We start from the raw sequence: 15,491 nt of genomic DNA, 5'->3' as shown, positions 1-15,491 counted from the left end.
AGGAAAGTTTTTTCAGAGGTGGAACAAGATGATGTTGATGACAGATTACCAAGAAAAATGTTTCTTTGGAATAATGTGCAACAATTAATCGTGTACATAAACTAGAAAGATGAACGATGTCAAATTTACACTTGGGTGCATTTAGATCAAAAAGAGAAGAAGTCTAATGTTCACACACATGAATCCATAAACATGTCTTATGGCCTGTGAAAACACTGTTGAGGTTCAAAAGTTGTATTTGCATAAAGCTCAGTGGAGGTTAATGGCATCTTTTATGCTTAAAGCAACACTATGTAACATTTTTTTTTACCTTAAAATAATGTTTCCAAAATCTTATCAGTGGATTCAAGCGCTACAATAGTCATTATTTCGTTTTTCTTTGTTTCTGATGTTGCAATAGATCATCCTTTCATGAAATCATGTAACTCTGCCTTGTCTGTGGACATTGTTCATTCCAAAGCCGGTGCTGGATAAACAACGAGCGTGTGTGCAACGGTAGGCTAAATTATTTACGACAGCGGTAATGGACAATTTCGTTTCCAACCAGTAGGGCGACCAAAGAGGAAAAGTTCCATGGTGTTGCTTTAAGTGGGATGAAATCTTCATTTTCTCCTTTCAGTTTTGACAGATGCGATTCAAACCGTCACATTTTAAAAGGTCTCCTTCAGTCTGGAGATAACTGTCTGGCTGTAGCCAAGGCATCAGTGTCTGTCACATTTATAAAGGGATTCAAACAGTCTGTTAGTCAGCGATTTGCCAGTCTGTGGGACTTCAACGTCAGCGTGTCCATGTCGGCTCAGTAAGCTTTCGGCTTTCAAAAGAGACCTCTGAAATTGATGATACATTTTGTAATGTTCAGACACTTTGTACAATTAAATGCTTATCTTGATTTAGTTTTATATTTGCCTCTTTGTTCTATTTCCTTCATCTATCTGCCTAAAAGAAAACGAATTGCTCAGAAGTTATTTCGGTTATTTGAGTATCAACTGTCTCGGATGTTTTTTCTAAAGATCCATTTGGAGCAATGCAAAAAGAAACAAATAAGACAATAATATACAGTAGTTCAAAAGTTTGGGGTCAAAATTTCAAAAGTTTGAGGGTTTGAAAAGTATGAGGTAAGATTTTTTTATATATATATATAAACTAATACTTTTTAGTAATTACTTATCAAAAGTGACATTAATTTAATTTTTAATGTTATACAAAACATTTCAATTAAAAAAAAAGAAATGTTGTTCTTTTGAACTTCATATTTATGAAAGAATCCCGAAAGAAAATGAATCATGGTTTCCACAAAAATATTGAGCAGACCAGCTGTTTTCAACATTAATAATAATACAAAATGTTTCTTGAGCAACAAATAAGCAAATTAAGATTACTGAATGATCATGTGACACTGAAGACTGTAATGTAATGATGCTGAAAATTTACACAATGATTTGCATCACACATTTTCACCTCAGTAGTCTTCATCGGGTTTTCATAATTTATGTCCTGGTTTCTTCAAGACAAATTGATTCTAAATACAGACAATGCAATATGAAAAAATAATTCCTCTTTATTGAAATAAAACTCACAGCAGTTGTTTAATTAAAGAGAGAGAATATAATAAAATTAAGTTTAAATTTAGGGCATCACTTCATCATCTCATCCATCATTTTACACTTTGGCAAATATTATGAAAGCTGCCTAGAGTTGTGGATCTCCTCTGCAGACTTTAAAACCATGGCATTTACAAAGAGAGTGACATTGGGAAATAATGTGCCGAAGGTTTTGGATTTCTTCACTATGATCATCAGTAATTTCTATTTATGTGTGTGTGTTTATTACTTAATGCCATTGTATAAGATATGAGCTCTTTTCATATCCTCAGGCTATTTATTCTGCTCTTTGTTTTCCTTCCATCACCCCATGACTTTGTATGTGTGTGTGTGTGTGTGTGTGTGTGTGTGTGTGTGTGTGTTTGAGAAGAGAGAGAGACATACTCCCTCTTGTAATCAGCAGGGTCATTTGCCTTACAGCCTCTGATACATTAAACTTTCATTGTCCGGAGTAAGTGTGTGTGTGTGCGTGGGGTGGCGAATAAATCTACACCTCGACCATCAGGAGCACTTGTAAATCTTGGTTGTCTCAGAACACATGCGCTCAGGTTCCAGCTCTGGAATTACAGCAAGATAAATGGGAATTCTGGCTCCATTACTGTGGTAATTAAGGTCTGCGGGAGTTTTCTCACATTCATGGTTATTTATTCTGCACGACTCCGATACTCTAAAAAGCTGAGGCTCATGACAGGTGATCCTTGTCGAGTGTGCATGATTAAAACAGGAGGCCCAAATTTGTGTGTGATGTTTCATTAGTTGAGACAAGTCACATAATAAAAAAACATTCTCTTTCCTTTTTCATTCAACATTTTTCTCATGTTAGATGCTGTTTCACAACCCTGAGGAGCACCATAAATATTTCACCATCCAATATATCACTAGCTCAAATCACATGCATGTTTACCCACAAGTCCATGACCTAAAGTGTGTATAATATTAGCTATATAACACTTTAAGAGCCTTGCAGCATTATTTATTTTTTACTTATCCTGTCATGCACAACATTTATTAAAGGAGGGGCCTTATTTTTGTGGAGACACAAGTGGTGGTACTTGCTCCCTACAGCCTCTTATGAATACTCAATGCGCCAATAATATGGTATATAATAATATAAGTTTTTGTCTTATTTTTCAGTAGAAAAAAATCTAAACATCCTTAAATCAAGACACATTTTCTTGGGACAAATATATAAAGACTTCACTGTAAAAAAAATATTGATGCTTTAACTTAAAAAAGTAAGTAACCTGGTTGCCTTAAAATTTTAAGTTCATTGAACTGGAAAAAGTGAGTTAATACAATGAAGGAGATTAATTTAACCATCATAAACTCAAAATTATATGTTATCTGAACTAAATAAATTATTAAGGTTGATTTGACAAAAGAAAAAATGTTGTGATAACTACACTGTTTAAAAAAAATATTGTTGGTTTAACTTAAAAAAGTAAGTAAGTAACCTAAGTAAGTAATTTTAAGTTGATTGAACTGGAAAACGTGAGTTAAGGAAATTAATTTAATCATCAGAAACTCAAAATAATAAGTTATCTCAACTAAATCAATTATTATAAAGTTGATTTGACAAAAGAAAATATGTTGTGATAACAAATCTTGAAAATATTTTTTACAGTGTTGTACATACATACAGTACGTACTTAGTGTACATACATATATAAATATTATAAATACTTTTTGGGAACAAACCTCACTAAATTTCATTAGAATTATGGTTAAAAACAATTGGCCAATGAGGTCAGAAAAACTAATCTAATGAGCCATATTTTCATAATCTTATCTTAATATCTCATTCTTTTAATTAAAAGCATTTTGTTTTAGGACATTTAGACCTTTTATTGGAGAACGAAAGTGGAAAATCAGAAGGGGATCAATCTCTCAGTAAGTCTCACATTGCTGAGATATTTTACACTGCCGCTAATGCTCATAAAATGTTCTAATTTATACGTAGCAGGCTTTAGATCCATATTTCAATTAACATTCGTGATTAATCAATGTAATGGGCATATTGGGGGTAATGAGGTGTGTGCGAGTCAGGACGTGTTGAACAGGTGGTGTGATAGCTGGAACATGATTTAATCAGAGATGGATCTCCCTTGCGTGCGCGCACACACACACACACACACAAGCACACACACACACGTTAGAAGTCTGGCAGAGGTGTGTTCAGAATAGCATACTACCATCCTATTTCTACTATTTCTACAGTATAAGTGTATACTGTGAAGGATAATGCTCGACTTTCCATATCTGATCTGTAATATTGGTGATAGTAATATCAATCAGACATTTAACAAAAACAATTATAATCATTTCACCCAATGTTTAAAGTTCGTGTGAAACGGAAGTTATGAAAGACACAACGGATGTTTGTGGTTTGCTATTACTGTAATGGATTTCATGAGCAATTTTTTAAGTGCCGTAAATGATTCTGAGAAACACTGTTGAAAGTAGATCAGACCGAGAACCACAACATACTCCAATAAATAGCAATAGCCAATCACTAGAAGGGGGCGTGTCCACTCATGACGGGAGTGAGAGAGTGAGCAAGTGGGAGATTTGAAGAACGACTGTAGAAAGGGAAATGGCTGAGAGGCATTACAAAAGAGGAAAGGTCAGAGGAATATCACTTGAAAAAGAAGGGTTATGATCAGGCCAGAGCTTTGGGACACATTTTAATATATTAGAAAAGATTTCCATTTTTAATTTTTTGTTCTTTCCTGTCATTCGTTCGTCATCTTCACTTTATTTTTCACAAAGCATTATGCTTTGCTTCTGCTATGATAAAGAGACATCCACTCTTAAATTGTGTGCTTTTGCATTTTGGAGGCGGAGCAATGAAGGGAGGGGTGTTTGTTTGGGTTGAAAAAATAATGCTGTGGTATAATTTATAGGGACTATGTGTACGAATTGCTGCCATCTAGCGGTGAAAATGTATTTTTCATTCAAACAAATTGTGCTCTCCAGCGCCTCGCTTTTTGAAATGTGCGTTGCATCTACGGTAACTATTATGCACTAAAAAGCTATGACAGGATTAGCACTTTGTGGAGTGTTCCTTCAGGTGAACAGGTTTGTTATTTCAAACAAACAGCAACTTGACACAACGAATTAACTAATATTACAATATGAATTACTGACTGTGAAAAACATTAACTATTGTAATAATTAGTTCAGCCTACTTTATTTGTTATATTTTTTGAAGTAGCCTACACTCTAAAAAATGCTGGGTTGTTTTAACCCAACTTTGGGTCAAATATGGACTAACCCAGCCGTTGGGTTAAATTTTTACATTACATTTTTAACCCAACATTTCGGGTTAGTCCATATTTGACCCAAAATTGGGTTAAAACAACCCAGCATTTTTTAGAGTGTATGTGCATTAGATATCATCATCAACTTTTAACTATAAATGTTCATCGGTCTATATCATAAAGTACACAACCAAACAATTAAAAAAGATTGTAATTCAGACTGTAACATTGATTTACCCGTCGAGAAGAAAGCAGGACTCTTTTGAAATCTTTCTCCTGCATTAGCTCGATCCACCTGGAAAAAGCTATCCCGATATTAACTCGTGTTTTTTGTAATCTTCAGTCACGGTTCCTTTTACGATCTATTTTTGGACTTTTCTGGTAACGAGGATTTGCAGTGCAGCCTTTTAAACTTGCCTGGGCCGTGAAGCGCATCTCACATATACTTTTTCAAGATGGCGAAATGACATGGAAGCCTCCGTCGTCCCATGTAAATAAAGATAATAAATTATTCGTTTACGAGGATAAGATACCAGATAATTGGCAGAGGTATTTGTACACCATATGAGGACATATTTATGAATAAAAAAAATTGATTTTAAATAATAAATTACATAAAAAGTTACACATAGTCCCTTTAAGGAATGAAAATGTTGTTTTGCATTTTTAAATCCACTTTGCATAGAAATATCTTAACTTCTAAAAGTAACGTAAAACATGCTAAAAAAATGTGCAAGATATTCTGGTTAACCCATCACACTGAAAATGAAAGCAAAGTGAATGACAGAGAAAGACAGAGAGAGAAAAAATACAGAAAAAGTTATGATTTAAGCCAGCAACAAACATTTCTATAACACAAATGGGGTCAGACGAGTTACACTTTTAATTACGTTTAATAGGTCTGCTTAATAATATAGATGCTTACCTTAACAAGTCCCACTAATGTCTGTAATGTGAATGTAGTGGCATTATTTCAAGGACACACTGAAGTTCATTGATCTTCTTTGCAGTCCCACAGGAAAGTTAATCACTTCACACCACTGAAGTACTTAAACAGAATCAAGGCCTTGGGGAGATTAAAAAAAAAATCTAAATTAATTCATTTCATCGTTGAAATCTTGATTCAAATGCTAATGGTGTGTCACGGTTCTTTTGTTTTTCTTTCTGTCAGTTATTCTTCACTGCCCGTGTGAGATTGTGATATTAGGCTGTGGGTATTTAAGTGCCAGTTTGCTAACCAGTCTTTCATGCTCTTTGTTCTTTTCTTGCGTTTTGCAGAAATGGTTTGGAACAACATGAGGGTGAGTAAATGATGAGAGAAATTTCATTTTGGGGTGAACTATCCCTTTAATTCTGATGTAAACGGAAAAAAAGTCAGGTTTTGCGAGGGGTCCTCCTCAGTTGAAATCGCGCCTCGGTGGGTAGGGCAGTCAGAGTACCGGCAACATGTGAGAAGTGTCATTACACAATAAAAAATAATGAGATTAAAATATAGGCTGCTGTTACTTTAAGACCTGACACACGGAGCCATTACACTGTTACACATACGTTTTCTTTCTCAACTGTTTACGTTCACTTCAAACATCACTGACAGTGTTTACATTTATTGGGACATGATTTTGTGCGTATTTGTCTGTTTAAGCGCAATAATCATTGAAAAAGGACTCAATTTAGTACTGAGAGGCGGCTGTGTGCTCAATTTCCAAATTAAAATCAAAACTAGTCAAATTCTGCGCAATCCCACACCAAAATTAAAGCCCTGTTACACAAACTATTTTTATCCAGAGCAAATGATTAAAAGTGATTGAGAGGAGAATACTTTGTGTTTATTGGAAGCATTTTAGATATTTCAGTATTGATATGTTTCGAAAAATCGATATTTTTGACAAAAATGTATATATATATATTATATATAAAAACTCAACAAAGTGGCTAGTAGGAGTGACTGTGTTACACGCCACTGCTGAAATCCGCCCGCATTTGGCGGTGTTAATGTCTATTGAACGTCATTTGTATATGCATTTTGTCTACTGTGCACATTCAGAATACTGAGACTATCACCAGTATGCAGGCATCTATCCACATTTACCTGAGGGCTTGTGTTCCAGTTGACAAATGAGATGAAATTTGGACAATTATCAGGTTTCAGTTTGTTCTGTGTGGCTCCAGCCTTTGTATGTCTTACTCTGAGCCAACCAGCATCTGCGAACACACCCCACTCATCTGGCACATACTCTCACGACAGCCAAAACACTCACAGGCACAAATGGTGGTCAAGAGCTTGGTCTGCGCAGGATTACAGAACCAAACAAGGTTTGACAGACAAGACGTTTAATATATTATGTTGTGAAGACTTAAGGCTCTTTCACATGACTTATGGAAATGCATGTCCCGCTTTGGCCGCTACATGACTGTCGCAGATATTGTGTCAAAAGGTCATTTATTTTATGAGGTTTCCAGCAAGAAAGTGGAAAGTATATGCATATTCATATCAAAAACATGAACTTAATGGAAAACAAATTTGCACTTTGTTTCGATACGCTCAGGAAAAAAACATTAAAGTTCACCCAAAACGTTCTGTCATTAATTACTCCCCATCATGTCGTTCCAAACCCGTAAAGACTTTCATTCATCTTCGGAACACAAATTAAAGGAGTAGTTCACTTTTCAAAAAACTTTTGCTGATAATTTACTCACCCCCATGTCATCCAAGATGTCCATGTCTTTCTTTCTTCAGTCGAAAAGAAATTAAGGTTTTTGATGAAAACATTCAAGTATTTGTCTCCATATAATGAACTTCAATGGGAACCAAACGGTTCAAGGTAAAAAAAGACACTTTCAGTACAAACAGCAAACTGTTCAAAGGGCTTTAAACGATTCCAGACGATAAATAAAGGTCTTATAAAGCGAAACGATCGCTCATTAAAAAAAAAAGTTTAAGTTTAAGTTTTATAAGCTCAAATACTCGCCTTGCTCCGTTCTGTGATGCGCGTTCGTGACTCTCCTGTTCAAACTTGTTCATCAAAATGAACAAATCTTTTTCTGAGTCAATTCATTTGTTTCGTTCGTTGAATGAACCAAATGACTTGGAAAATGACTGTATCGCTTTTAGGTTCAGTTGAACTTCTATTTATGTTTGCTGATCAATGTTAGTAAATAAAAGCATAAATTAAATCTGTACATCATATAAAGTGATCGGGTCTCGTCAGACAAATTTGGACTAAATCGCTGAAAAGATTAGTTTTACATCTCTTTATGAACTTTTTAAAGCGTCAAAGTGGTAGTTGTATCTGATAATGGAGGGACAGAAAGCTCTCAGATTTTATCAAAAATATCTTCATTTGTGTTCCAAAGATGAACAAAAAAAATATACCAGGCAAGCATCAAACAACAAAGAAATGTTAAAAACAAAAATAAACAGGTTAGTAAACAGATGCTCCCGGTGCTCTTGTGGGAGATACAAGTTTGATCCCGCCTGTAAACTGTCTCGATTCCATTCCCTGTATCTCATAATACAAAGTTGCAAAAAGCTCTGGAAATAACACTTCTAAAAACTTCTGAATCTGATATACATATGCTAACAGCTGCATTAGTTTGATAAAGAAAAATATTATGTTTACTGTTGTTTCTTTCCTTACTTGTTTATATTTCTCTAGTGTGTACAGCTCTTGAGATTTCGCAACATGTTTTTGGCAAATATGTGTGTCTTTGCGCTTAGTGTTTGCCACATCAGTGGGAGGTCTGAGAGTCTGTTTTCTAAAAAGATGTCTTCACAATCAACACACACAAACTGAGTCAAACTAGACTCCCACAAACTCCTATAGACAAGCAAAGCAGAGTGATGTTCTGGCCGTACCGTCCTTGATGACTTCTACGGTGTCTAGTCAGTATTAGAGTGATTTCTATGGGTGGATAAACACATAAACAGAAAATTTATATTCACTGACTTTGTTTAAAGGCTTCATGTTATAGGCGAGTGTTAGTAAATTATTATTATATAGCCTATTTTTTAAAGAGGCATTTTGGCTTGATTTTGAATTCCTGAAGCAACAATACAGAGGGACACTTAAGGAACAAGCCGACGTTTTGGGACTTTAGCTTATTCACGGCATCCCCCAGAGTTAGGTAAGTCCATACATACCTTTTTCATCTCCGTGCGTGCTGTAACTCTGTCTCACGCACCCACCGCTAGCCTAGCTTAGCACAAAGACTGGATGTAAATGGCTTCAGCTAGCATACTAATCCCAATAAGTGACAAAATAATGCAAACATTTTCCTATTTACATGTTGTGATTCGTATAGTCACAGAGTGTACAAATAACAAGATCATATGAGACACAGCCATCTTTTAACCGTATAAATATTGGGAACTATATTCTCAGAAGGCGAAGCCTTCATTTTGCATTTTGCACTTCATCTAACATTACAGTATTATATGCTGTTGAAAACATTTGGTTCAGCTGTAACAAAAAAACACAGTTTAGAAAGATGTAGACAACAAGAATATCAATCCAGGTTAGTTTCCGGCTTATAAAGGGGTCAGCTTGGATTGAGAGACCCTAAATTGCTGCAGAGGGATTTTGGGGGATTTGGATGCAACTCAACCACGCAATCCTCAAAATGACCTTGGATGCCTCTGAGGACTCGACGGGATTGTTCTACTCTCAGTGTTGTTCAAACGGAGTCCATCTACTCAAAAGCCCTGCTGGCTACCTACTTTGAATAGATACAAATAATGAGTGATAAACCTCACAGAACATTACAGAGCATGGTAATCTCCCCTCAGTCTCAGAGAGCGTGTGGAAAAGCTATGCACGGATCTTCATTGCCACATTTCTCCACTCCAGTGAAGCGAGTGTAACCTCCCTGTGCTCTCTGGAGAGACGGTTGGCCATTTTGCAGTTTATTTGATTTCCAAGTATTTATTCGTTCTCCCTCTCTCTCTCTCTTTCTCAGCCCACTCCAGTTGTTCTGATCCGTGTCGGAGTCAGGGAGAGGCATTAGCTTTTCCAATCTGACAAATCCTAATTAAAGTCCCCTAAAGCGTGGCACTTGACATACTATCTCTCACTCTCTCAATCTCCCTCTCTCTCTGACTGGAGGGATTTATGGATGGGGATTCACACCAAAAGCCTGTCACACTTCTAATACAGCACTAGAAGCAATCATCCGCCCTGTAAGACCAGGTGGAGAGAGACACTTTCCTGACCTCGGACATTCTCATGTTCATGTCCCATATCATTTATGTCTACATTTCCTGGGTAAAATATTCAACTCAAACTTATTAAAGATGAAATTCACAATTTAGCAACAAACTTTAAATTATTTATTTCAGTTAAAGTAGATGTTGATGCTTTGTTATGTCCCTGAGTGGATTACAAACTTTTAACATACTGTAGAAATTAACCAAAACTTGACTTTATATAGTCTAAATATTTTATACATAGTCTTCAACAAGGCCTAGTCCCTGACTAAAATGCATGTTTGAGCTATTTTAACTAAAAGTTGAACTGGCATATCTTAAAATATATCAGTGCCATTATTTTGTCTGAAGATTTAGGGTTGTTTTTTAAAGGCACGTTTATAAAAGCTATAAATGCCCTAATTGAACTAAGATCTATTCCTGGCTTAATCTAAGCCTTGTCCCAGGCCTATATCTTTTATGATTAAATATTCCAAGTGTTTCTAGAATTTTTGCTTTCTCTAATCAATGCTTCAAACAAATCACATTTTTTTTAAGAATGTTATTTTTATTAACTAACAAATTGTTGACATCACTTTCCATCCCTATCACTAACAAAAGCCAGTTCCTAATGACATCATCATTTTGGTGAGGAATGAATCAGTGTGTATTAGCAATGAGTTTTAGGAATTCTGTGATGTTTTGCGTTAGTTTGTATCTCTAAAATGTTCCATATTCTTTTGATAAAATTAGCGCAATATCAATGAAGCATGAAGCAAATATAAAGGTCAATCCCTCACTAAACAGTGGCCAATTTGTTAATAACAAGTTAATTTTCTTCCCATTGTGTAAATTACGAAGTCATAAACTAATGAAGTTTGAACAGAACATTTTTTCAAAAGACTATTATAGAAATATAACACCACACAGGCATAAGCATTAAAATATTTTTAAAAGTACCGCAGAACAGGATTAATCCGCCTCCTGACTCTTGGCTCAACAAGATATGGAAACATCTATGCTCTTATTGCTTTTATGAAGAAGACAGAGCTTAAACCCTGCTGGACTGATAGAAAAGTTCTGTTCAAAACGTAACTCAGGTACTGTGTGCATTTGCAAATTCCCAAAGTATAAATATAAATTCACTCCTCAGAAGTGCTATCTGAAGGTTCATGCGTGTTTGTAGAATTATCGCCTGTAAATATTGATACAGACCTCAAAGGGCCAGTGTTGACGAGAGAGCACCATCAGAATCGCTCTGTCTCCCCCTATGGAAACTCAGTGGAAGTGCAGGGTGAAGACTTGATTCTGATTTCCAAGAATTCATGTAATTGTATTTCATTTAATAAATATGAAACTTTGCGGTATCAACAGGCTTATAGACAAAATATGTAAGAGGCCATGCTAATACAATAACAATAAAATCGTATTCCCAAAATCTCTTACTAGATTACCAAAAACAGACGGACAGAAAAGGGGGAGAGTGAGGAAAGTGAGACAACATGCTCTCATTCTGACAAAAAAATATCTTCAAGCAGCATGACCACCACTCTAAAACACACACACACACACACACACACACCGAGAGTAATTCTCACAGATGAAGGGTTTGTAGTGGAGTGCTCATCTACAGATGTAATGCATTGGAAATGTAAAATATGGAAAAGGTGGACAGTTGTGGCTCACTGTCCATAGTGAAAGTTGAGTGAGTAGATAGAATATATATATTATATATTTCAGGACAATCATTAGTAATAATTCACATTAACTAATAACTATAAGGGCAACTATGTGTCTATACCAACATCTGCCACTTTAAAGAAGGATTTATTCTGATTGGCTGTCAATGTTTTTGTCACTGGAAATCAAGTTATTCAAACAATATTGTTCCTCTGTGCCATAATAGTTATGGTGTTAGAACTTTTATCGTTTTATCTTGATGCAAACAGGCCTTTAAGACCATTTTGCAAGATGTAAACAACACTGGTCCAGAAGCACTTCCTGTTTCAGTTTTTTAACACTACATAAAAGCTGGGATAAAATAAAACCAACAGAACATCTAAAACTTAATCAAAAAGTTAAACAAATATCTTTAAGATGTTTTCTTTACATGCGAATTTGCGAAATAAAAAAAACAGTTACAAACTGAAACAGGAAGTGTTTCTGGACCAGTGTTGTTTACATCTGGTCTATATGAACAGTAAAACTTGCGCTGACTAGCGCTGACTAACTTTGTTGTCAAGAACAGCTTGGACCAACTAAAGACCATGAAACACCATACTGAACCAGCACATGGTTACAAACAATGAGTTTGAATCAGTGACCATAAATGACCATCTACCAATTTAATACGACTTTATCTGGATTGTCCAGCCGGGAACATTCTCTTCCCAAACGTCTTTTTGTGAGGAACTCAGTAACTTCACTGAAGTTCTAATCAGAGATTTCAGCCTCAGACGGAGAGGTTCTCTGCCGGTTCTTCTCATCTTTCATCTGATAATGCACACATATCTCTGAGCCACATGCTTGACCCGAAGGGAATGAGAAGAGAACACAAGGAAAAAGTGCAGGGGGGATAAAGGATGTTTGTGCGAAACTGTGTGCAGACGAGAAAGGGGCTGGGCGAAAAGAGAAAAGAAAAGAAAAATACACGGCTATGCACATAAAATCCTGTGAAAAATCACCAAAGCATGGTTAAAAAAAAAACACTCCCAGCTTTGTGTCGGCTTTAAACAGAGCCATCTCTTTTGTCGAGTTTTTCCCTCTGTTCACACACACGATAATCTCTCAAAAGCTGTTTTTCCAAAGCAGAGCGACACACTCCCCCTTTCTGAAAGAGTCCCGAAATGAAGCGAGCTCCACGTCTTAACCATCTTAACCCCTCTGTCAAGCGCAGATAGCCTCCTCCTGGGCTCGGTTTGCATATCTGAACGCTTCAATGAACGATGAGGACGGCAAAGGCAGGAAAACCCTGAGAGAAGCTGAGTTTGTGGTGTTTTAATGTGTTATTATGATAACAGATAATGGCTGATGCCTTCCGCCGCACTGTCACCTCATGCAAATAAAACTCTTTTATTGCCACCGTTTGGCTGGAGAAGGAAAACTCACACTGGCTCGCAGTGATAAATGAGTCTGTTCCCTCACAGTAAACAAATATATGCGATATTTGTAACATTATTATATAGTTACTTCAATATCAGAATGGCCTGATGAAAACTCATAAATGTGGCTTTATTAATTCCAAAAAAGTGCAACTAATTTCATATTATCTGAAAAAAATAAAATAATAATAATTTAGTGGTGTCTTTACCAGTGTTGTAGTATTCGAGACTCGGACTCGTCTCGGACTCGGTCTCGAGACCATACTTTAATGGTCTTGGTCTTGTCGTGGACTCGTGTCCATTTGGACTCGGAATTGACTCGTACTCGAACATTTTTTTTTTAGGACTCGGAATTATTCCCGAGTCCACTCGAGTTCAATTAAAAATATTTTTCATGATTATTAATGTATGTTAATAAAATATTTCTTTAAATTGACTGACACGCCCAGTGATTGGTGATTTCTAGTGTGCAACTGCGCATGACAAATTGTAATAAAATTACTTTTAACACCACCTACTATGTGGCCTTTTCACCCTAAACTGATCATATTTTTAAACTCTAAGTAAATTCAGTAAAAAAAAAAAAAAAAAAAAAGGATTTCTCTAAGTAAATAAAAGTAAATTAGGTAATCAACCCTCACTGGTCTCGGACTCGACTCAAGCTCGACCGTCTCTGGTCTCGGACTCGACTCGGACTCGACTCTCTATGGACTCGGTCTTGACTCGGACTCGACTCTCTCTGGTCTCGGACTCGACTCGGATTCGACCGTCTCTGGTCTCGGACTCGGTCTTGACTCGGACTCGACTCTCTCTGGTCTCGGACTCGACTCGGACTCGACTCTCTACGGACTCGGTCTTGACTCGGACTCGGTCTTGACTCGGACTCGACTCTCTCTGGTCTCGGACTCGACTCGGACTCGACTCTCTACGGACTCGGTCTTGACTCGGACTCGGTCTTGACTCGGACTCGACTCTCTCTGGTCTCGGACTCGACTCGGACTCGACTCTCTACGGACTCGGTCTTGACTCGGACTCGGTCTTGACTCGGACTCGACTCTCTCTGGTCTCGGTGTCGACTCGGACTAGAGTGAGGTGGTCTCGACTACAACGCTGGTCTTTACAAAACCAACAGCCAAATTGCTAATGTGGTTACTAAGATGTTCAGAGTGGTTGCTAGGGCATTGATAGGCAACCGTCCAATAATTATAGATAGATAGACCAATGTATCTTTAAAGTTAATGACAGAATGATAGAGTGATCGACAGATCCAACAATATGGACTGTGATGACGCATTTCCATACTCATCAACATCGCAAATCAAATCCTGTTCGTTTTCTCACACAAACCACTCGTTTCGTGTCTTGGGCCATCAATGTGTACTTACATTTATGAGTCATTAAATCATGTTTCATTTGGACTTCTCTGTGCATGCTCTTTGAGGTGGTGACCATAGACCTGCATTATATGACTGACAGACAAGAACGGTTTGACCTAAAATATCAAAATTGAAAATACTGCGGAAACAAAGACACCTACATCTTGAGGTAAGCTAAACATACCAAGTGAACTATCCCTTGAATGCGAGTTCATTCCCATCCATAACCTTCTGTTGTTCCTCCTTGCCATCCAAATGTGACCATTGTGCTCGGAACACACATCTGCGTTAACAGAAATAATTACACACCTCAAAACATACTAATCAAACATGCTAACTAGCATAAATTACCGGCATGCAAAATGAGCTCAAAGGCTGCTTTTGGATGAAGAATTGGACGTTGGACGAGTGTGCCTACAAGGGCCTTTATCTTAAGCTGAAAGCTCATTTCGATTCTTTGCTTTGCGAGAGGTGACGGTGCCAAGAGAATCGAGCTGCTGGCAAAGCGGATGCCCGCTGTTCAGTGCCAAGCTAGCTTGCGCGCGGGAATCTGAGCCACACGTACCGTACACATAATGCCCGCGTGTATGACAAAGTGGCCAGCGCCAACACGCCAAAGGACAATACGCATTCAGTAGTGCACAGCGAGGGCATGACCTCTCCTGGACACACTGTGATCATGAGGAATAATAACAATACCTGTCCTTAATTAAGACACAATGAAGGAGGACAAAAGAAGCACACCTTCAGCAGCCTTAAAGTCATTTCAGAATTATCATATACGAGATGAGTGCACGTGATTACTCTATAATACACTTACTCGGGCTTGTCTTTGAGTTGTCCTCTGTTCACTGAAGAACCAGATTCAGCTCATAAGACCCCAATTTCCTCAATGTCTCATTCGGTGCTGGGATTTTCCAAAATGCCAAAGTCTGTAATGAGAATTCATAGATTTTAATATGAATTTATCA

Source organism: Pimephales promelas, chromosome 8 (assembly GCF_988280905.1).
Source record: "Pimephales promelas chromosome 8, fPimPro1.hap1.1, whole genome shotgun sequence".
In the NCBI taxonomy this organism is placed as follows: Eukaryota; Metazoa; Chordata; class Actinopteri; order Cypriniformes; family Leuciscidae; genus Pimephales; species Pimephales promelas.
This window is presented reverse-complemented; position numbering follows the sequence as displayed.